Consider the following 23,608-nt stretch of genomic DNA (forward strand, 5'->3'; position numbering starts at 1 on the left):
GGGAGAAGAGATGTTTGTGGCACTACTTGACTAGGAGAAGGGATCGGTTGGTAGGACTTTTTCTGAGGCATCAAGGGATCAGCAATTTAGTATTGGAGGGTAAAAATCGTAGAGGGAGACCAAGAGATGAATACACTAAGCAGATTCAGAAGGATGTAGGTTGCAATAGGTATTGGGAGATGAAGAACCTTGCACAAGACAGAGTAGCATGGAGAGCTGCATCAGACCAGTCTTAGGACTGAAGACCACAACAACAACATGAACAAATAAAGCGAGTTGTGTCTCTCACGATCGCTGTTTCCCTCCTTCCAACATTCCGTGCAATTTACATCTAGCGTGCGTATCTGGTGACACGTCGGCCAGAGGGGTGCTAAGTAGGGGGGTGTGGGAACCACTTCGGCAGAACGTGTCCGCGGACATCTGAACAAACAAGCCGCTTCCTGCCGTGCCAGTGGAGCGCGTCACACACAGCACACACGTGTGGGGCTGGCTACCGTCACACAGGCGAGGCAGGTGGCTGGCCGCGGGCCGCGTCGTAAACTCGAACGTCTCCCGTCTCCGCTGTCACGAGCTGATTACGCCCCCAGAAAAACGGAATGCAGCAGCGGCCGCTTCCGTCGCCGAAAGGAGCCAGTCACGGCCCGAGCGTCCTGTTCAGAAGGGACTAGTTGACGTTGACGTGGAGCTGTGCGAGTTCTGTTACGCCACTTCCAGTTACGCACGTCGAGGAGGCAGTGCAGGGTGTATACGACCCGGGAGATCCGGGAAAAACCCGGGAATTTTTTCATCCGGGAGGAAACCGGGAAAAACCCTGGAATTGTTAACAATTCCCGGGAATTTTTCGTTGTTTTAGTTTTCAGTTAAATTTTTATCATTTTGAGTGGTAAGAACCAATACTCTAATAAAGGATATTACTGTGCCCCGCTACTGCAGAATAACCCTGCGGCAACAAAACATGAACGAGAGAGGAAAAAAAAATGTAAAATAATGTTAAGAACTTGAGTTGCGCCGCGCGGGATTAGCCGAGCGGTCTAGGACGCTGCAGTCCTGGACTGTGCGGCTGGTCCCGGCGGAGGTTCGAGTCCTCCCTCGGGCATGGGTGTGCGTGTTTGTCCTTAGAATAATTTGGGTTAAGTAGTGTGTAAGCTTAGGGACTGATGACCTTAGCAGTTAAGTCCCATAAGATTTCACACACATTTGATCAACTTGAGTTGCAGAGGAAATGCGCCGTATACAACAACAAAACACAGTGCTCATACAAGCGTCTGCCAATAGTAAAATGTGCCAAAGGCTTTTGGGAGACTATGCAGTGCTTCATAACAACAAATTGCCTCCGATTAGTGTGACGTGACAACTGTTTAAATTAGATTCCTCTGAGCAGTTGCGGGCGTAGTTGAGTCGCGTATGAGTAATACCTTCTCGCGCTTCTGGTCACGGAAGTGTGGCTGGGCGCCACTACCTAATATTGCCCCAGTTCGGACATATAGTAAACCCGGGCCTGATGCACAGAGGGTCTGAGTTGTGGTGCGGAGGTGGGTCGTCTCCACGTGACCTGTGTTTACGTTTAGAGGTTTTGTTGTTTCGTCTTCGTTTACTGCTCTCCCGTTAAATGATAAAACGGATTTTTGTGACCGGGAGATATCAAATGGATTAAAATACGTTCGCATAATTACGGATGGCTAAAATTTGTCATTAGTTTCAGATTTTATTTCCACCTTTCTGACAGTCAAGCATTAATCGCTTTGCAGAACAATGAAGTTATGTTTGTCGGTTTGCTAAAGAGATTCGGCTTTTATTAATCTTTTCTGCTGAGGCAGTCAGTTTATTTGAAACGAACTGTTTAATTTCACACTGTTGGCTGGTTTCAACTATTCGCTCATTTCAAGTGCACGTATGTCATAATAAAGAACCAAACATGAGACAATACAATACTGGTACTCCAAGAAAATTTACATCCGTATCTGGACATACGAATGTGCACCTTAAGCCGAATTATGCATTTTACTATGGTTCAGAAAATTCCGATGCTCTTGGAGTATCCTTTGATGTCTTGTTTCTTTTATGACATAATGTAAGATCTTTTAATGTTTTACACGTACGAACATATGGGCTTCCTGCGTCATCGCGCGGTGACTACTGTTATCTGGCTCTCTCTTGCAACTGCTGAAACGAACCTATTTCTAACAGGTAGCGGGAAAATACTGCGAACGGTGGTTTGAAAAGCGTTACATACATTAAATAACAAAGCATTAGACTCTCATTTAAAAATAAACTCTTTGAGGACGGCCATTTAGAAGAATTTAGAGCTCAGATCATCACACATTTACATCGTTATTAAAAATATTACTGGCACATTTGTGTGATGTATCTTGAAGAGTATCACACGCGGAAAAGATCAACATTATATGTGTAAGGTTAGCTTCTCTTCCAGCTTATTAATCTTGGAGACCAATATTATATGTGAATGCTATGTATATTAATTTAAACCATTAACTTTTCTTATTTGTGTGTTCGCACTACTTAAGAGTGATCTTGCTATTGGCTGACTACATCACGTGTCCTATGCTGTCATCAGCAGGCGAGATCCAGTGACATGAGCTATGACTGGCTTACAAAAGCGCATCGCAATCTCGATTTCAATGCTTCGGAAAGTATAATGGCGGTATTTGGTGGAATTTGAATTTATACCTTCGTAATACGAAAATATGCAGCATACATATTGCTGCACATCAAAGGTGTTTCAAAACGTGTTTTTTCCCCCCTGAGTTTAGTTTTCTAAAGTGGCGGGAAATTCTACGTCGGTATATAAAACCATAAAGATTCAAAGGATTGATGAGTTTTACAGTGCCAAGGAATAGTTTACGGTCACTTAACACAGAAAAAGTATATTTTCGCCCGGGAGGAAGTGTAATTTTAACCGGGAAATCCGGCACAAATCCGGAAAGTTTTTTTTCCCTTGACCACGTAGACACACTGCAGTGCCACGCGCGAAACAGTAAATGTCCTGCAATGTATCAGCAACGTGCTACGAAACATTTAGCCAATAAGACGCGAGAATGCTCGCTATGTCACAAGCAGGACTTTGGAGACGCCATATTGCATTTTGTCCCTGTCAACTGAAACCCATGTTTTGTGGGCTATTTGTTATGCATTGTGTGGTGTCACCGCCAGACACCACACTTGCTAGGTGGTAGCCTTTAAATCGGCCGCGGTCCGTTAGTATACGTCGGACCCGCGTGTCGCCACTATCAGTGATTGCAGACCGAGCGCCGCCACACGGCAGGTCTAGTCTAGAGACTCCCTAGTACTCGCCCCAGTTGTACAGCCGACTTTGCTAGCAATGGTTCACTAACTACATACGCTCTCATTTGCAGAGACGACAGTTTAGCATAGCCTTCAGCTACGTCATTTGCTACGACCTAGCAAGGCGCCATATTCTTCAAGAATGTATTCTGAACTGATAATATTGTGAATCATGTACCGTCAAGAGCGACGTTCATCATTAATGGATTAAAGTTAAGTATCAAACTAATTACGTCCGCTTTCTGAATTATAATTATTTGTCATGTTCCAGACCTCACGTCACTATAGTCCTTCCCTCCTCACGCCAGCCTGCGTGAGCTAAACCTCGTGCATTTCGGCCTCCAGTTGTAACACAGTGTTGGCTCTTCTGCTAACACAACACATTGATCAGTCAAAACATTATGATGACTTCTCACCGCGACATCGCATGCCGCCTGGTAACGTTGCGGGCATGTGACGCGGTAACAATACAGGATGGTCCATTGGTCGTGACCGGGCCAAATATCTCACGAAATAAGCATCAAACGAAACAACTACAAAGAACGCAACTCATCTAGCTTCAAGGGGGAAACAAAATGGCGCTATGGTTGGCCCTCTAGATGGCGCTGCCATAGGTCAAACGGATATCAACTGCATTTTTAAAAAATAGGAACCCCAATTTTTTATTGCATATTCGTGTAGTACGTAAAGAAGTATGAATGTTTTAGTTGGACCACTTTTTTCGTTTTGTAATAGATTGCGCTGTAATAGTCACAAACGTATAGGTACGTGGTATCACGTAACATTCCGCCAGTGCGGACGGTATTTACTTCGTCATACATTACCCGTGTTATAACGGACCGTTTACCAATTGCGGAAAAGGTCGATATCGTGTATGGCTATTGTGAGCAAAATGCCCAATGGGCGTGTCCTACGTATGCAGCTCGGTATCCTGGACGACATCATCCAAGTGTCCGGACGGTTCGCTGGATAGTTACGTTATTCAAGGAAACAGGAAGTGTTCAGCCACGTGTGAAACGTCAACAAATGATGATGCCCAAGTAGGTGTTTTAGCTGCTGTCGCGGCTAATCCGCACATCAGTAGCAGACAAATTGCGCGAGAATCGGGAATCTCAAAAACGTCGCTGTTGAGAATGCTACATCAACATCAATTGCACCCGTATCATATTTACATGCACCAGTAATTGCATGGCGACGACTTTGAACGTCGTGTACAGTTCTGCCACTGGGCACAAGAGAAATTACGGGACGATGACGGATTTTTTTCACGCGTTATATTTAGCGACCAAGCGTCATTCACCAACAGCGGTAACGTAAACCTGCACAATATGGACTATTGGGCAACCGAAAATCCACGATGGCTGCTACTTGGCGGGTTAATGTATGGTGCGGCATTATCGGAGGAATGATAATTTGCCCCCATTTTATCGATGGCAATCTAAATGGTGCAATGTATGCTGATTTCCTACGTAACGTTCTACCGATGTTACTACAACATGTTTCACTGCATGACAGAATGCCGATGTACTTCCAACATGATGGATGTCCGGCACATAGCTCGCGCGTGGTTCAAGCGGTATTGAATAGCATATTTCATGACAGGTGGATTGGTCGTCGAAGCACCATACCATGGCCCGCACGTTCACCGGATCAGACGTCCCCGGATTTCTTTCTGTGGGGAAAGTTGGAAGGATATTTGCTATCGTCATCCACCGACAACACCTGACAACATACGTCAGGGCATTGTCAATGCATGTGCGAACATTACGGGAGGCGAACTACTCGCTGTTGAGAGGAATGTCGTTACACGTATTCCCAAATGCACTGAGGTTGACGGACATCATTTTGAGCATTTATTGCATTAATGTGGTATTTACAGGTAATCACGCTGTAACAGCATGCGTTCTGAGATATAAGTTCACAAAGGTACATGTACCACATTGGAACAACCGAAATAAAATTTCAAACGTACCTACGTTCTGTATTTTAATTTAAAAAACCTACCTGTTACCAATTATTCATCTACCAGGTGTACCGGTATGAAATGAACGTTAAAAGACAAATGTGTCGATAGGGAACATCTGTTGTGAAGGAGCCTTAATTTTTTTTTTTGTTTGGTTGGTATGACATCTGTCAAAGATATTTAGAATACATCAAGTCATGGAATAAACAACATCATATGTTTTCATCGCGTTAACAATGTCGAATTTTGTACCAGAAAGTGATGATTTGCTGGAAACATTAAATTTTTTTTTCATTTGAAAAAAAAAAAAAAAGTGCTGCAGAGTCGCATCGAATGCTTGTCGAGGCATATGGTGATCATGCTTTATCAGAAGCAACATGCAAAAGATGGGTTCAACGGTTCAGAAATAATTATTTTGATGTAAGAAATGAAGAACGTGGAAGACCACCAAAAAAGTCGAAGACGCTGAATTGCAAGCAATATTGGATGAATATGATACTTTGAGTCAGAAGCAAATGGCAGCAATGCTAAATGTTGCACAACAAACAATTTCTGATCATTTGAAAGCTATGGGAAAGATGCAAAGTGTGGAAAATGGGTGCCACATGAACTGAATGCAAGACAGATGGAAAACCCAAAAACCATTTGTCACATTTTGCTTCAAAGACGTGAAAGAAAATCAGATTTGCCTCGAATTGTTACTGGCGATGAAAAATGGATTTATTTTAAGAATCCTAAACGGGAAAAATTATGGGTTAATCCGGGACAACCATCAACATCGACTGCAAAACCAGATCGATTCGGCAAGAAGACAATGCTCTGTGTTTGGTGGGATCAGAAAGGTGTGGTGTATCATGAGCTTCTAAAACCCGGTGAAACTGTGAATGCTAATTGCTACAGACAACAAATGATCAATTTGAACTATGAATTGATCAAAAAAGACCAGAATGGGCCAGAAAATAAGGAAAAGTAATTTTTTCACACGACAGTGCACCTGCACACGAAGCAAAACTGGTTCAGGATACAATGAAATCACTTGGCTGGGAGCTGTTACCCCAACCGCCGTATTCACCAGACTTGGCCCCTTCCGACTACCATTTGTTTTCATCAATGGGGCATGCGTTGGCTGAGGAACACTTCGATTTCTACGAAGAAGTCGAAAATTGGGTGTCTGATTGGTTTGCTTCAAAAGATAAACATTTCTATTGGCGTGGTGTCCACAAATTGCCAGAAATGTGGTCAAAATGTATAGAAAGCAATGTTCAGTACTTTGAATAAAATGTTTTTACTTTTCAATTCAAAATTAGTGTTTCATTTTCACAAAAAAACGCTCATTTCATACCGTGACGCTTGGTAAAATCGTGAGCCATACGTTTGTGACTATTACAGCGCCATCTATCACAAAGCGAAAAAAGTGGTCCAACTAAAACATTCATATTTCTTTACGTACTATACGAATGTGTAATAAAATATAGGGTTTCCTATTTAAAAAAACGCAGTTGATATCCGTTTGATCTATGGCAGCGCCATCTAGCGGGCCAACCATAGCGCAATGGTTTCCCCCTTCAAGTTAGACGAGTTTCGTTCTGTGTAGTTTTTTTCGTTTGATGCTTATTTCGTGAAATATTTGGCCCGGTCACTATCAATGGACCGCACTGTATACACCAGCTTTGTACTACATACCATTGTTGGCTCCACTGTCAAACATGCTGTCAGAAATATGTTACCGTATAAATATAAAGTGCATTTCTATGGACAGCATCATCTGATCTGAAAAAGGACCAACAAGCTGTCACAAATTCGCTAAAATACGAACATAAATCTCAGAATCTACATCTACGTGATTACTCTGCAAAACATATTTAAGTGCTTGGCAGAGGGTTCATCGAACCACAACCATACTATCTCCCTACCATTCCACTCCCGAACAGCGCGCAGGAAAAACGAACACCTAAACCTTTATGTTCGAGCTCTGATTTCTCTTATTTTATTTTGATGATCATTCCTACCTATGTAGGCTGGGCTCAACAAAATATTTTCGCATTCGGAAGAGAAAGTTGGTGACTGAAATTTCGTAAATAGATCTCGCCGCGACGAAAAACGTCTTTGCTTTAATGACTTCCATCCCAACTCGCGTATCATATCTGCCACACTCTCTCCCCTATTACATGATAATGCAAAACGAGCTGCCCTTTTTTGCACCCTTTCGATGTCCTCCGTCAATCCCACCTGGTAAAGATCCGACACCGCGCAGCAATATTCTAACAGAGGACGAACGAGTGTAGTGTAAGCTGTCTCTTTAGTGGACTTGTTGCATCTTCTAAGTGTCCTGCCAATGAAACGCAACCTTTGGCTCGCCTTCCCCACAATATTGTGTATGTGGTCTTTCCAACTAAAGTTATTCGTGATTTTAACACCCAGGTACTTAGTTGAATTGACATCCTTGAGAATTGTACTATTTATCGAGTAATCGAATTCCAACGGATTTCTTTTGGAACTCATGTGGATCACCTCACACTTTTCGTTATTTAGCGTCAACTGCCACCTGCCACACCATACAGCAATCTTTTCTAAATCGCTTTGCAACTGATACTGGTCTTCGGATGACCTTACTTGACGGTAAATTACAGCATCATCTGCGAACAACCTAAGAGAACTGCTGATTGTCATCCAGGTCATTTATATAGATCAGGAACAGCAGAGGTCCCAGGACGTTTCCCTGGGGAACACCTGATATCATTTCAGTTTTACTCGATGATTTGCCGTCTATTACTACGAACTGCAACCTTCCTGCCAGGAAATCACGAATCCAGTCGCACAACTGAAAGCAATTTAATAAGCGACTGTACCTACCGATGTCAAATATAAGTCACGAATAGCTAGCACCAATGTATACACACACCATATAGCCATAACACACAAATTAAAAAAATGAAGTAAATAATGATAGATTCTATGCATTGTTCGCAGATAGCTCGAGAGTGGGAATTACAGCCGAAATAAACCAATCGCAATAAAGTAATTCAGTGAAGCAGCGGAAATGGATTCGTATTTATAATGTCGCTAGCTTTGCGCCCGTTCCTGCTCTTCGCTCGCGTAGACTGTATGGCCGGCATTGATTTTTTTGTTTTGTTTTTCTTTAATCGAATTTTTATGTTGTTCACAAATTGCAGCATCTTTAAACTTGTCATGCATGGTCTTTTCCAAATGTGCTTGTGACCAAAAAGCGCTTTCGTTAATCACGCATTTTTCGTTCGTTCCATACAAAGTTTCAACCCCTAACACGACATTTATTTGCGTTTAACGGAGAAGTGAAGTATCAGTTTTCACATTTATATGTCTTTAAACGTCTTATAATGTAACAATATATTTTCTTAAGAATTTTAACCCATATTGAATTACCAAAAACAGTGAAACATGTATTTTTCAATTTTTAACCGAGAATCCAAATTCGAATTTACATAGATTACCTTTAATTATGCTTTTGTAGTGATAAATTTCATTAAATCTTTCATTTCATCCCTTAGCGGACGAATTTCCAAAAATACTGAAACACGCATTTCTTTAATTTGTATCCGAGAAGTCAAATACCAGTTATTGTAGATGTAGCTTTAAAATTACCTTAGTAGTTCTTTAATAACGATATACTTTCAAAAAAATTTTCAGCCACTGTTTCACCTCCATAGGGGTTAAATTTCCAAAAACGCTGAAACACGTTTTTTTTCTGATCAAGACACCAAATAGCAGTTTTCGTATATCTAGTTTCAAAAGTACCTCAATAGCGACATATTTTCGAAAAACCTTTCATCCCCTATTTCACCGCCTTCGACATGGCATTTCGAAAATGCCTTCATAAACGACGCCCACACAGTAAGATCGACACCTAATCCAAATTTAAAGTATCTGTCCTCAACGTATTGGATTGGGGGGATGATGAGTCAATTAATCAAGACGTTGCCTTTTACAGTTCCCTTTAAACACTAAATCGCCAAAGAAGCTGATACAGGTACCCGTATTCAAATGCAGAGATACGTAAAAAGGCAGAATACGGCGCTGCGGTCGGCAACACTTTTATAAGATAACAAGTGTCTGGCGTAGGATGTTGGATCGGTTACTGCTACTACTATGGCAGGTTACCAATATTTAAGTGACTTTGAACGTGGTGTTACAGTCGGCGCACGAGCGATGGGACACGGCATCGCCTAGGTAGCGATGAAGTAGGTATTTTCCCGTACGAACATTTCACGAAGATGCCGTGAATATTAGGAATCCGGTAAAACATCAAATCTCCGACACCGCTACGGCCGGAAAAAGATCGTACAAGAAAAGCACCAACGACGACCGAGCAGACAGAAGTGCCACTCCTCCGCAAATTGCTGCAGATTTCGATGCTGGGCCATCAACAAGTGTTAGCGTGCGAATCATTCAACGAAACATCATCGATATGGGCTTTCGGGACCGACTGCCCATTCGTGTACCCCTGGTGTTTGCACGACAAAAAGCTTTACATCTCGCCTGGGACTGTCAACACCGACATTGGAATGTTGATGACTGTGTGGCCTGGTCAGATGAGTCTCGTTTCATATTGTATCGAGCGGACGGGCGTATACGAGTTTGGAGACAACCCCATGAATCCATGGGCCCTGCGTGTCAGGAGGGGACTGTTGAATCTCATGGAAGCTCTGTGATGGTGTGGGACGTGTGCAGTTGGAGTGATCTGGGATCCCTAATACGTCTAGATACGACTCTTGCAGGTGACACGTACGTAAGCATCCTGTGTAATCACCTGCATCCATTCATCAATTATTCGAAAACAGTATTAATCCCAATTATTATTATTATTATTATTATTATTATTATTATTATTATTATTATTATTATACCGCCAACCGGTTTCAACCCGACGTAGGGGTGATCTGGGCGTTCACACCATTGGTCGACTGCTGGTGACTGGTCGACTGTGACAGTTTCCTGCCGTTATGTAGACAGGAGTGACACCACCAGCAGTCGACCAATGGTGTGAACGCCCCGAAGATGACCCCTACGTCGGGTTGAAACCGGTTGGCGGTATAATAATAATAATAAATGAGATTAAGTCTGTTTTTGAATAATTGATTAACCATACTAATCGTTGCTTCATCTCCACAACCATGTTGTCCAAAAATCTATGCACCCATTGATGCCCATCGTATATTCCGAAGGTCTTGGGTAATTCGAGCAGGAAAATGCGACATCCCACTCGTCTAGAATTGCTACAGAGTGGCTGGAGGAACTCTCTTCTGGTTTTAAATACTTCCGCTGGCCACCAAACTCCTCAGACGTGAACATTATTGAGCACATCTGGGATGCCTTGCAACGAGCTATTCAGAAGGGATCTCCTCCCCGCCATGCTCTTACGGATTTATGGACAGCCTTGAGGGATTTATTGTGTCAATTCCCTCCAGTGCTGCTTCAGACATTAGACGAGTCCGTGTCACGTATTTCTGCGTGCTCGCGTGGGCTCTACACGATATTAGGCAGCTGGATCAGTGTCTTTGGCTGTTTAGTGTACATACATTGATTACAAGAGATATCACTCTGTGGGCCCAGGAAAACGTTAATTCTACATCTACATCTACATCTACATTCATACTCCGCAAGCCACCCAATGGTGTGTGGCGGAGGGCACTTTACGTGCCACTGTCATTACCTCCCTTTCCTGTTCCAGTCGCGTATGGTTCGCGGGAAGAACGACTGTCTGAAAGCCTCCGTGCGCGCTCTAATCTCTCTAATTTTACATTCGTGAGCTCCTCGGGAGGTATAAGTAGGGGGAAGCAATATACTCGATACCTCATCCAGAAATGCACCCTCTCGAAACCTGGAGAGCAAGCTACACCGCGATGCAGAGCGCCTCTCTTGCAGAGTCTGCCACTTGAGTTTGCTAAACATCTCCGTAACGCTATCACGGTTACCAAATAACCCTGTGACGAAACGCGCCGCTCTTCTTTGGATCTTCTCTATCTCCTCCGTCAACCCGATCTGGTACGGATCCCACACTGATGAGCAATACTCAAGTACAGGTCGAACGAGTGTTTTGTAAGCCACCTCCTTTGTTGATGGACTACATTTTCTAAGCACTCTCCCAATGAATCTCAACCTGGCACCCGCCTTACCAACAATTAATTTTATATGATCATTCCACTTCAAATCGTTCCGCACGCATACTCCCAGATATTTTACAGAAGTAACTGCTACCAGTGTTTGTTCCGCTATCATATAATCATACAATAAAGGATCCTTCTTTCTATGTATTCGCAACACATTACATTTGTCTATGTTAAGGGACAGTTGCCACTCCCTGCACCAAGTGCCTATCCGCTGCAGATCTTCCTGCATTTCGCTACAATTTTCTAATGCTGCAACTTCTCTGTATACTACAGCATCATCCGCGAAAAGCCGCATGGAACTTCCGACACTATCTACTTCCTTTGAATTCACTATCTTCCTTTGATATTGATTGTTTTGTAAAATATTTCTAATTTTTTTCAATTCAGAAATTTGTAATTCTGTGAATAGATGAGGTACCAGTGTACTCGTAATCAGACATCAACAGGCAGAAGAACAAGTGCTGGATAGTTTATGGCTCTCTGCAGACTCACACACCGGTCTGGTCCCAAAGTAGGTTCAATCTTGCAGCAGGTGTTTTTGTTCTTCCTACTGAGCTCCTTTATCTAAGGGATTTGCCAATTTCGTAACAAAGATTTCCGCCAGATGCTAGGGTTTGTCTCTGTAGGTTGTTGAATGTGGCTCACCATACATGCAGTCTGGATGTGAGTCCTAGCGCTACTGCCCCTTCCCTGTCCCCCTCCTCCTCCCACGCAGCCCCTAATCAGCCTTCCGCTTGCCCTGGCGACCCACCCTGGGCTGTGAGACTCTGCCTTCAACTGTCCGCAAAAAAAGCCCCATCTCCTGTTTCACATGTGCCGAAGTCTCGGCGAGCGGGTGCGCAAGGTCGGCCGTGCGGACTGTGGCACCTTTCCGGAATAGAACTCTTCTTTCTCACAATGTTTTGAACTATGCTACACGGAGACAGGTTCATCGTGGTCTAGGGGTAGCGTCTTTGATTCATAATCAAAACGTCTTCGGTCCCGGGTTCGAACCCCGCCACTGCCTAAATTTTGATAAATAATCAGCATTGGCGGCCGAAGACTTCCGGCGTAAGAAGTCAGCCTCATTCTGCCAACGGCCTTGTCAAAGAGGGCGGAGGAGCGGATAGAGGTTCAGGGCACTCTCTTGTCCCAGGGGTGGGAAATTGTCCCTAAAGGCGGAAGAATTAGCAATGATCAACGACATGAGGATGCAGAAGAGGCAATGGAAACCACTGCATTAAAGACACGTAACGTGTATCCACAGGACATGTGGCCTGTAATTGAAGAAGTATCATGATGATCTCTCCATTGGCAAAAGATTCCGGAATAGTCCCCCATTCGGATCCCCGGGAGGGGACTGCCAAGGGGGAGGTTACCATGAGAAAAAGATTGAATAATCAACGAAAGGATAACGTTCTACGAGTCGGGGCGTGGAATGTCAGAAGCTTGAACGTGGTAGGGAAACTTGAAAATCTGAAAAGGGAAATGCAAAGGCTCGATATAGTAGGGGTCAGTGAAGGGAAGTGGAAGGAAGACAAGGATTTCTGGTCAGATGAGTATCGGGTAATATCAACAGCAGCAGAAAATGGTATAACAGGGGTAGGATTCGTTATGAATAGGAAGGTAGGGCAGAGGGTGTGTTACTGTGACCAGTTCAGTGACCGGGTTGTTCTAATCAGAATCGACAGCAGACCAACACCGACAACGATAGTTCAGGTATACATGCCGACGTAGCAAGCTGACGATGAACAGATAGAGAAAGTGTATGAGGATATTGAAAGGGTAATGCAGTATGTAAAGGGGGACGAAAATCTAATAGTCATGGGCGACTGGAATGCAGTTGTAGGGGAAGGAGTAGAAGAAAAGGTTACAGGAGAATATGGGCTTGGGACAAGGAATGAAAGAGGAGAAAGACTAACTGAGTTCTGTAACAAGTTTCAGCTAGTAATAGCGAATACCCTGTTCAAGAATCACAAGAGGAGGAGGTATACTTGGAAAAGGCCGGGAGATACGGGAAGATTTCAATTAGATTACATCATGGTCAGACAGAGATTCCGAAATCAGATACTGGATTGTAAGGCGTACCCAGGAGCAGATATAGACTCAGATCACAATATAGTAGTGATGAAGAGTAGGCTGAAGTTCAAGACATTAGTCAGGAAGAATCAATACGCAAAGAAGTGGGATACGGAAGTACTAAGGAATGACGAGATACGTTTGAAGTTCTCTAACGCTATAGATACAGCAATAAGGAATAGCGCAGTAGGCAGTACAGTTGAAGAGGAATGGACATCTCTAAAAAGGGCCATCACAGAAGTTGGGAAGGAAAACATAGGTACAAAGAAGGTAGCTGCGAAGAAACCATGGGTAACAGAAGAAATACTTCAGTTGATTGATGAAAGGAGAAAGTACAAACATGTTCCGGTAAAATCAGGAATACAGAAATACAAGTCTCTTGTGAATGAAATAAATAGGAAGTGCAGGGAAGCTAAGACGAAATGGCTGCAGGAAAAATGTGAAGACATCGAAAAAGATATGATGTCGGAAGGACAGACTCAGCATACAGGAAAGTCAAAACAGCCTTTGGGGACATTTAAAGCAACGGTGGTAACATTAACAGTGCAACGAAAATTCCACTGTTAAATGCAGAGGAGAGAGCAGATAGGTGGAAAGAATACATTGAAAGCCTCTATGAGGGTGAAGATTTGTCTGATGTGATAGAAGAAGAAACAGGATTTAGAAGAGATAGGGGATCCAGTATTGGAATAGGAATTTAAAAGAGCTTTGGAGGACTTACGGTCAAATAAGGCAGAAGGGATAGATAACATTCGATCAGAATTTCTAAAATCATTGGGGGAAGTGGCTACAAAACGAGTATTCACGTTGGTGTGTGGAATATATGAGTCTGGCGACATACCATCTGACTTTCGCAAAAGCATCATCCACACAATTCCGAAGACGGCAAGAGCTGACAAGTGCGAGAATTATCGCACAAACAGCTTAACAACTCATGCATCGAAGCTGCTTACAAGAATAATATACAGAAGAATGGAAAAGAAAATTGAGAATGCGCTAGGTGACTATCAGTTTGGCTTTAGGAAAAGTAAATGGACGAGAGAGGCAATTCTGACCTTACGGCTAATAATGGAAGCAAGGCTAAAGAAAATTCTAGACACTTTCATAGGAAAAAGCGTTCGACAATATAAAATGGTGCAAGCTGTTCTAGATTCTGAAAAAAGTAGGGGTAAGCTATAGGGAGAGACGGGTCATATACAATATGTACAACAACCAAGAGGGAATAATAAGAGTGGACGATCAAGAACGAAGTGCTCGTATTAAGAAGGGTGTAAGACAAGGCTGTAGCCTTTTGCCCCTACTCTTAAAATCTGTACATCAAGGAAGCAATGATGGAAATAAAAGAAAGGTTCAGGAGTGGAGTTAAAATACAAGGTGAAAGGATATCAATGATAAGATTCGTTGATGACATTGCTATCCTGAGTGAAAGTGAAGAAGAATTAAATGATATGCTTAACGGAATGAACAGTCTAATGAGTACAGAGTATGGTTTGAGAGTAAATCGGAGAAAGACGAAGGTAAAGAGAAGTAGTAGAAATGAGAACAGCGAAAAACTTAACATCAGGATTGATGGTCACGAAGTCAATGAAGTTAAGGAATTCTGCTACCTAGTCAGTAAAATAACCAATGACGGACGGAGCAAGGAGGACATCAAAAGCAGACTCGCTATGGCAAAAAAGGCATTTCTGGCCAAGAGAAGTCTACAAATACCGGCCTTCTGAGGATGTACGTCTGGAGTACAGCATTGTATGGTAGTGAAACATGGACTGTGGGAAAACCGGAACAGAAGAGAATCGAAGCATTTGAGATGTGGTGCTATAGACGAATGTTGAAAATTAGGTGGACTGATAAGGTAAGGAATGAGGAGGTTCTACACAGAATCGGAGAGGAAAGGAATATGTGGAAAACACTGATAAGGAGAAGGGACAGGATGATAGGACATCTGCTAAGACATGAGGGAATGACTTCCATGGTACTAAAGGGAGCTGTAGAGGGCAAAAACTGTAGAGGAAGACAGAGATTGGAATACGTCAAGCAAATAATTGAGGACGTAGGTTGCAAGTGCTACTCTGAGATGAAGAGGTTAGCACAGGAAAGGAATTCGTGGCGGGCCGCATCAAACCAGTCAGTAGACTGATGACAAAAAAGAAAAAAAAGAAAAAAAAGAAAAAGAAACGGAGACTGGAAGGCCTAAAAACCTTTTCTGACACTCGCCCTCGTTTTTGTAGTTTTCTTTTCGAAGCTACGCCATGCAACCACCATTTCGAACCCCCTAATTCCAACCCATTGCCACACTTAAGTTTGAAATTTGGCTCAAAGTTGCATGAATGCTTCCTCGGCAACGGCGCAAAAGCCTTGCGCCCTGCGATGTCACCTTCGCGCTCGGGGACGCTTCAGCAAGAGGTAGGGTACAAACATCGCTATTTTATCCAAAAATCCGATATTATAAAAACAGAAAACAATATGAACCAAAATCAGACAAAGGAAAATGTAAAGTATTAGAGAAATCATTAACCTTTAACAAAACCACCAATATGCGAAAAAAGGCCTCATCTCAGAAGTTCATCTACATTTATACTCCGCAGCCACACAACGGTGTGTGGCGGATGGCACTTTACGTGTCACTGCATTACCTCCGTTTCCTGTTCCAGTCGCGTATGATTCGCGGGAAGAACGACTGCCGAAAACCTTCCGTTGTTCTTTGGGAACATGAATGAAAACAAACGCTCTGCATACTCCACAAGCCACCCAACGGTGTGTGGCGGAGGGCACTTCACGTGCCACTGTCATTACCTCCCTTTCCTGTTCCAGTCGCGTATCGTTCGCGGGAAGAACGACTGTCTGAAAGCCTCCGTGCGCGCTCTAATCTCTCTAATTTCACATTCGTGATCTCCACGGGAGGTTTAGGTAGGGGGAAGCAATATATTCGATACCCCATCCAGAAACGCACCCTCTCGAAACCTGGCGAGCAAACTACAGCGCGATGCAAAGCGCCTCTCTTGCAGAGTCTGCCGCTCGAGTTTGCTAAACATCTCCGTAACGCTATCACGCTTACCAAATAACCCTGCGACGAAACGCGCCGCTCTTCTTTGGATCTTCTCTATCTCCTCTGCCAACTCGACCTGGTACGGATCCCACACTGATGAGCAAATACTCAAGTATAGGTCGAACGAGTGTTTTGTAAGCCACCTCCTTTGTTGATGGACTACATTCTCTAAGGACTCTCCCAATGAAAGCCTGGCATCCGCCTTACCAACAATCGTTCCGTACGCATATTCCCAGATATTTTACAGAAGTAACTCCTACCAGTGTTTGTTCCGCTATCGTATAATCATAAAACAAGGATCCTTCTTGCTATCTATTCGCAATACATTACGTTGGTCTATGTTAAGGGTCAGTTGCCTATCCGCTGCAGATCTTCCTGCATTTCGCTGCAATTTTCTAATGCTGCAACTTCTCTGTATACTACAGCATCATCCGCGAAAAGCCGCATGGAACTTCCGACACTATCTCATGTGAGGTGTAAGGTGGATTAGTGACGTCACATTGGCTGCGATCTTTGCATTTCTGCCCACGCCACCGTGGCCGTGTCACACGATGAGAAGGTGGTCGCGAGCCTCTGCTACCGCATTTCACCCCGTTTTGACGCCTCTGCGATGGACATCAGAACCGCGACACACAGTGTTGAAACCAACCCGTTTTCTTATGGGTGGGCGAGGAAAACATTTCACACACACCGCCGCGCATAACTGGCATTGATAGGCCTGCGGGGGGGTGGGGGGGGGGGGTGGCATAAAGTGTGTCAGTGAAACATTTTTCGGACAGGCCATGGAGAGCCATCGTCCGACCGCCGAGTCATCCTCAACCCACAGGCATCACTGGATGCGGATACGAAGGGGCACGTGGTCAGCACGCCACTCTCCCGGCGGTGTGTCAGTTTCCGAGACCGGAGCCGCTACATCTCAGTCAAGTAGCTCCTCAGTTTGCCTCACAACGGTTGAGTGCACCCCGCTTGCCAACAGCGCCGGGCAGACTGGATGGTCACCCATCCAAGTACTAGCCCAGCCCGACAGCGCTTAACTTCGGTGAGCTGACGGGAACCGGTGTTACGACTGCGGCAAGGCCGTTGGCTACCGACTGGATGTACCTGCAAAATTACATCTTCGTGCGACACATAACTGAGAAGATACATCTTAAACAATGCATTACATGAAAACTTAACTTTTACAAAAAACGGTGCTACTGAAGCCGTTTTCCACACGGAGTTCTTCTCTGTAAAGTCTCGTTTTGGAGGGGGTGGGAAGCTGTTTTTAAATAATCAACATAGGATACTTTATGCCCAATGACTGGCTACATAATTTCGTCTATTTCCTGTTAGTTAGTAGTTGAAAGGCTGCAACGCACTAGACAGCCTTGCTGAGACAGCTGAAGTGATGAGTTGCCTGTTCGGTCAGACAAATTCAGCAGCCAGCCAACGGTCATTAGTGACCAGTCAGCAGAGTGAGATGGACATGGAAGATGTTGTAATTGTTTCTCTCTTCTCCAGTCCAGTCACCTGGTGTTCCTAACAGGCATTATCGTAACAAAACTGTGGAAGCGTTTTTCTCGAAGGTTCTCTTTTTTGTGGTGCTGAATCCTGCCTTGTAGGAGGTCGGCTTCACGACGAAAAACGCAAGAAACCTCAAAATATTCACACTTTCGTCAGATTTTCGCTTATATCTTGAAAACTATGCTTTTTTTTAGAAGATGACCCCTCTCCACTTTATGTTAAAGTAATTACAAACTGGTACGACAAGCTGCCTATTGGCTTCTGTCTCGGGTTCTTCGGCCGACGTTCATCTAATGATTTTTCTGACGTTTCGCCAGCACGAGTGGCTGGCATTGTCAAAGCTTCACCCTCCATTGCCGGTGCCAGTTCACCACCGGCAATGGAGGGTGAAGCTTTGACAATGCCAGCCACTCGTGCTGGCGAAACGTCAGAAAAATCATTAGATGAACGTCGGCCGAAGAACCCGAGACAGAAGCCAATAGGCAGCTTGTCAACAAGTGGCCACGAAAGCCTTAACAATTTTGTAAACTGGTACGCCTGCCTAATATCGTGTAGGGTGCCTCCGAGCACGCAGAAGTGCCGCAACACGACGTGGCATATCTGAAGTAGTTAGTGCTGGAGGGAACTGACATCATGAATCCTATAGGACTGTCAGTACGAGGGGGTGGAGATCTTTTCTGAACAGCACGTTTTCACGGCATCCCAGACGTGATCAATAATGTTCATGTCTGGAGAGTTTGGTGGCCAGCGGAAGCGTTCAAACTCGGAAGAGTGTTCCTGGAGCCACTCTGCAGCAATTCTGAATGTGTGGGGTGCCGCATTGTCCTGCTGGAATTGCCCAAGTCCGCCGGAATTCACAAAGGACATGAATGGGTGCGCGTGATCAGACAGGATGGTTACGTACGTGTCACCTGTCAGAGTCGTATCTAGACGTATCAGGCGTCCCATATCACTCCAAATGCACACCGCCCCACGCAATTACAGAGCCTCCACCAGCTTCAACAGTACCCTGCTGACTTGCAGGGTCCACAGATACGTTTTACCGGGATCCTGATATTCACAGTACACTCGTGAAAAGGACGGGAAAATCACTGAACCGTGATTTATTGTCAAAGAATATTCTTAAGAATTTATTTTATTTACTAGCGATTCATCAAGAACATTAACACATTTAATCACACTTTGTGAGCGTGGAAGTAGTTGCCAGGGAGTAACTGATGAAATCAGTTAACAATTGGTAAGTTATTCACTTTACTGGTGCCTAAAGCATTTTTTAAAACAAACAGATTTAAAATTATAATCAAAAAGCACCCTCCAAAAGCCAACTTACAATTTGTTTAGAGGCAGAAAGAAACAAATTTTTGACTCTATGAGTTTTCGGGCTGAGAACCTTGCCGCTTCCTTTTGACGCAGTCGTAGTTACGACCGCTCACAACAGCCTCTGAGAGACTACACTGGTGCAAATCTGCAACACACCAGATTACTTTAAACTAAAAGTTTTAACAATTCAGACAAGCACACAAACTATGCACCCCGTAGGAGGGATGGAAATGGTACAAAACACTAAAATTAAAATATTAACTTTGCCACCGAAGGCGCAACTTGATTTTAACGTCTAAGAAAAGTCTTACGGTGGAAGGGTGGCAACTTTATATACTAAATGAAAGCTCATAAAATGCAATCTTATATAAAATTATACAAGGTTAACGAAACAAGTTAACATGCTCTACAGCACACAGATACCGCCTCTCAAGATGATAGGCAAGATCAAAACATATTTCAGGAATTAGGCCGTTACCCTCCAAGCAATAAATTCGTTAACACACCGAATCCGACAAACATGACAGAGGCAGCTCCGAACAACAGACAGACACTAACTGCCTAACAAATGCGGACGAGACACAGACGAGCAAGCTGGTGACGAGAGACTGACCAATAAAACAAGTAGAACTTAACAAGAGTAAATTACAGAACGTATCACCAATCACTTAACTTCTAATAAACTGCGATTTCTCGAGAAGACCTGGCACAGCACCCCCAAATCGCTCTCCCGAAGCGTCCGCTGCCAACCGCTTCAACGTACGCAGGAAGGCGCACCGATCTCCCGTCTCACGGCGTCGCAGCTCGCACCGGTTAGACTGATGTCATGGGTTGACTCCTGTTGCTCTCGTGTCGGCCGCGAAGTCAATAACACTCGCTATACGTCGCGGCCCACTGGATTCACGTGGCGACCTCACATGCGCCGACGCTCAAGACGGACAAGACATCTTGTGTCTCAGTGCGCGACCGATCAACCGATCGATCCAACCGCCAATGACCATTGCCTGAGCAAACTCGAGCAGACTGGCGGCCTAACGCGCAGACTCAGATGCAGGAACTAAGCCCCGACCGGGCGACCACTCGCCGAGTTCCCTTACTGGCGGAGTGGAAAGACTCTCATTTTGCCGGCCTTAAAGGTTGATCCGAACGACAGACATATTAGCAGTCCGGACGACAGACTGACACTAACTGCCTCACAAATGCGGAGACCGACTAGCAAGCTGGGGCCGAGAGACTGACCCAGACTTACCCACTGGCGAGCTCATAGCACCCCTTAAATGCACGTGAACAGACAACTTTTCTCCTTTCGCACCAGAGGGAGACACCACAGCTGCGATTGCCACAGCGGCGCCACAGCCAGAAACGGAGGGCGACTGCTTCACACTACGCGCTGCGGGACGCTCTTCAAGACCGCAATTTTTTACCACGGCTCAGTCCCCAGTTGGTTGGTTTTGGGGAAGGAGACCAGACAGCGAGGTCATCGGTCTCATCGGTTTAGGGAAGGACGGGGAAGGAAGTCGGCCGTGCCCTTCGAAAGGAACCATCCCGGCATTTGCCTGGAGCGATTTAGGGAAATCACGGAAAACCTAAATCAGGATGGCCGGACGCGGGATTGAACCGTCGTCCACCCGAATGCGAGTCCAGTGTCTAACCACTGCGCCACCTCGCTCGGTCAGTCCCCAGTTCATCGCTACCTCGGAGATGCCGTGTACCACCGCTTGTGCACCGACTATAACACCACGTTCAAACTCAGTTAAATCTTAATAACCCGCCATTGTAGCAGCAGTAACCGATCAAAGAACTGCGCCAGACACTTGTTGTCTTATACAGGAGTAGCCGACCGCCGCGCCGTATTCCGCCTGTTTACATATCTGTATTTGAATACGCATGCCTATACCAGCTTCTTTGGGGCTTCAGTGTAGGTCAGATACACTACTGGCCATTAAAATTGCTACAGCATGAAGATGACGTGCTACAAACGCGAAATTTAACCGACAGAAGGAAGATGCCTTGATATGCAAATGATTAGCTTTTCAGAGCATTCACACAAGGTTGGCGCCGGTGGCGACACCTACAACGTGCTGACATGACGAAACTTTCCAACCGATTTCTCATACACAAACAGCAGTTGACCGGCGTTGCCTGGTGAAACGTTGTTGTAATGCCTCGTGTAAGGAGGAGAAATGCGTACCATCACGTTTCCGACTTTGATAAAGGTCGGATTGTAGCCTATCGCGATTGAGGTTTATCGTATCGCGACATTGCTGCTCGCGTTGGTCGAGATCCAATGACTGTTAGCAGAATATGGAATCGCTGGGTTCAGGAGGGTAATACGGAACGCCGTGCTGGATCCCAACGGCATCGTATCACTAGCAGTCGAGATGACAAGCATCTTATCCGCGTGGCTGTAACGGATCGTGCAGCCACGTCTCGATCCCTGAGTCAACAGATGGGGACGTTTGTAAGACAACAACCATCTGCACGAACAGTTCGACGACGTTTGCAGCAAAATAAAATGGTTCAAATGGCTCTGAGCACTATGGGACTTAACATCTGAGGTCATCAGTCCCCTAGAACTTAGAACTACTTAAACCTAACTAACCTAAGGACATCACACACATCCATGCCCGAGGCAGGAATCGAACCTGCGACCGTAGCAGTCCCGCGACCTTTGCAGCAGCATGGACTATCAGCTCGGAGACCGTGGCTGCGGTTACCCTTGACGTTGCATCACACACAGGAGCGCATGCGATTGCGTACTCAACGACGAACCTGCGTGCACGAATGGCAAAACGTCATTTTTTCGGATGAATCCAGATTCTGTTTACAACATCATGATGGTCGCATTCGTGTTTGGCGACATCGCGGTGTACGGACATTGGAAGCGTGTATTCGCCCGGCACTTTGAACAGTGGACGTTACATTTCAGATGTGATACGACCAGTGGCTCTACCCTTCATTCGATCCCTGCGAAACCCTACTTTTCAGCAGGACAACGCACGACCGCATGTCCAGGTCCTGTACGGGCCCTTCTGGATACAGAAAATGTTCGACTGCGGCCCTGGCCAGCACATTCTCCAGATCTCTCACCGATTGAAAACGTCTGGTCAATGGCGGCGCAACTGGCTCGTCACAATGAACTGTGGTATCGTGTTGAAGCCGCATGGGCAGCTGTACCTGTACACGCCATCCAAGCTCTGCTTGACTCAATGCCCAGGCGTATCTAGGCCGTTATTACGGCCAGAGGTGGTTGTTGTGGGTACTGATTTCTCAGAATCTATGCACCCAAATTGCGAAAAAATGTAATCACATGTCAGTTCTACTATAATATATTTGTCCAATGAATACCCGTTTATCATCTGTATTTCTTCTTGGTGTAGCAATTTTAATGGCCAGTAGTGTATATACGGTACCTGAGAGACAAGGTATCTGCATGCGGGGCTGGGAAGCTGCTTCTCTGGCTTGCGCGTTCCTAACGCGTCTTAAGCAGACTCGGTGAGCCTGGGTGTTTAGACAGGCCGGAAGAGAGACGTCTATATTTTGCCCGACTGCTGTCTGAGAGCGGGCCCTGTCTGCCGCGCGGCGTGGGAGAGTGACGGGCAGTCAGAAACGTCGGGCCGCCCTCCGCAGGGGCCGTCAACGTCAGTGTCAGCTGTCTCTCTCTGCCTAGCGGCCCGCAGAGTCCAGGACCGGAAAAAAACTCAGGGAGCGGCGGCAAGAAGTGCCTGCAAGGTTCTCCTTCTCTGTGTGCGTCTTCGTGTTGTCCCGGTTCATCGACGAATATCCATTACCATTCGGGCGTGTAGACGGAAAGAGTCGGATGATGATGATGTTGATGCTTTGTGGGGCGCTCAACATCGTGGCGTACATGTTCCAAATCTTTCCATTTACAATCTCGGTTCTTCCCGAAAGATGATGAAGATGGCGAGGACAACACAAACACCCCGTCCTCGGGCGGAGGAAATGAACGTATGAATTCACCGCCTTGCGAACTTCCCCACTAGAAATCTGCGAACTCTCCGCCTCGTACCTGCGTCCATTGCGTCCCGTCCTACCTGCAACCGGACCGTCCCAATCACCTGGCTCTACTTGTTCCCTGGACTCGGCCGAACCCCGCCCGCACACTCCCGTCTGCCTCTTAGTATCGCTCTAGTTTTCGTAGACTTCACATCGCGCCACTTGGATATTACCACCTCAGTAGTGATATAGAAGTTTCAACGACAATTCGTGGTAAGCGTAGTTGCCACTATGAAGGTTATTCTTACACAG

At 45.2% G+C, this 23,608-nt stretch overlaps 1 long non-coding RNA gene and 1 pseudogene across 1 annotated transcript in view; one reads left to right on the forward strand and one right to left on the reverse strand.

The window, feature by feature from the left end:
- LOC126215238 (uncharacterized) overlaps positions 1 to 23,608 on the forward strand; it is a 155,317-nt gene that overhangs the window by 113,001 nt on the left and 18,708 nt on the right. The window lies entirely within an intron of this gene.
- On the reverse strand, positions 17,484 to 17,601 carry LOC126215448 (5S ribosomal RNA; annotated as a pseudogene).

This window comes from Schistocerca nitens, chromosome 12 (genome assembly GCF_023898315.1).
Source record: "Schistocerca nitens isolate TAMUIC-IGC-003100 chromosome 12, iqSchNite1.1, whole genome shotgun sequence".
NCBI lineage: Eukaryota > Metazoa > Arthropoda > Insecta > Orthoptera > Acrididae > Schistocerca > Schistocerca nitens.